At 51.3% G+C, this 981-nt stretch overlaps 1 long non-coding RNA gene across 1 annotated transcript; it reads left to right on the plus strand.

Moving 5' to 3' along the window:
* On the plus strand, positions 1-981 carry LOC109366449. Its single transcript, XR_002112771.1, has 2 exons — positions 1-49; positions 720-981. It is a non-coding gene; the product is annotated as an uncharacterized LOC109366449 (long non-coding RNA).

Below are 981 nucleotides of genomic sequence, written 5' to 3' on the forward strand. Positions count from 1 at the left end.
GCCCGAGGCGCGAGGCGACTCCGCCCACAGAGGGCGGGCCGGGCTCCAGGTACGGGCGGGGTGTGCTGAGATACGGTACGAGCGGGGCAGCCTTGCGTGTCTGCGGAGGGAATAGGCTGGGGAGGAGCGTTATGGCGGCTGCAGCTCCTCACAGGGGGCGGAGGGGCAGCGCTGAGCTCTGCTCTGTGTGACAGCGACAGGGCCTGAGGGAACGGCATGGAGCTGCGTCAGGGGAGGAGCAGTGGGGGTCAGGGACAGGGTCTGCACCAGAGGGCACGGAACGGGATGCACAGGGCAGTGGGCACGGCCCTGAGCGCCGGAGTTCAAGGAGAGCTGGAATGCTGCATGGCAGCTACAAATGGTGGCTATAAATTCTCTCTCTCTGCTTTTTTTTTTTTTTTTTCCTTTTATCTCTAGTGCCTGAGAAAAATGCAGTCTGTCTTTTCCAAGAACACTTAGCTGTGCTATCTCTCTGCCTGTAGTGTATTTGCAACCTCTGTGACCATCTGCAGCCTCTGGCAGTTTTTTTAAAGGCTGTTATTACTGCACTTGCACAATGCAATCATGCAGTACTGTTCTAATTATATTCAGGAGTCAAACAGGAGGGTCCTTATGAAAGCACAAGTTCCCTTTTCTTATCAAGCAGCATTTACAATCTTCCAGGGAAAGCTGTACTTCTTGTTACTGACTGATCCAATTTATGGTCCTTTATCTCCAAGTCAGGGTCAGTGGCACCCAAAGGTTTCTTCGGTGCTTATCAGAATGCCGTGAAAGCTCTTCCTCTGGGAGGTCAGCCTGTGTGCCTGGCATTAATCGTACACACATCCCTCGGGTGCTCCAATGAGCTGCAATCTCTAAGAGCTCCTTGCTGACATACAAGCAAAGTAAAGAAGAAATGGTGCAAAACTTAAGTATTTCCTCTGATCTTACTCAGGGGCTGGAAAACAACAGAAGTGTAATAATTAAACTTCTGAATAAGTA

The sequence above is a fragment of the Meleagris gallopavo genome, chromosome 2 (assembly GCF_000146605.3).
Source record: "Meleagris gallopavo isolate NT-WF06-2002-E0010 breed Aviagen turkey brand Nicholas breeding stock chromosome 2, Turkey_5.1, whole genome shotgun sequence".
Taxonomy (NCBI): Eukaryota; Metazoa; Chordata; class Aves; order Galliformes; family Phasianidae; genus Meleagris; species Meleagris gallopavo.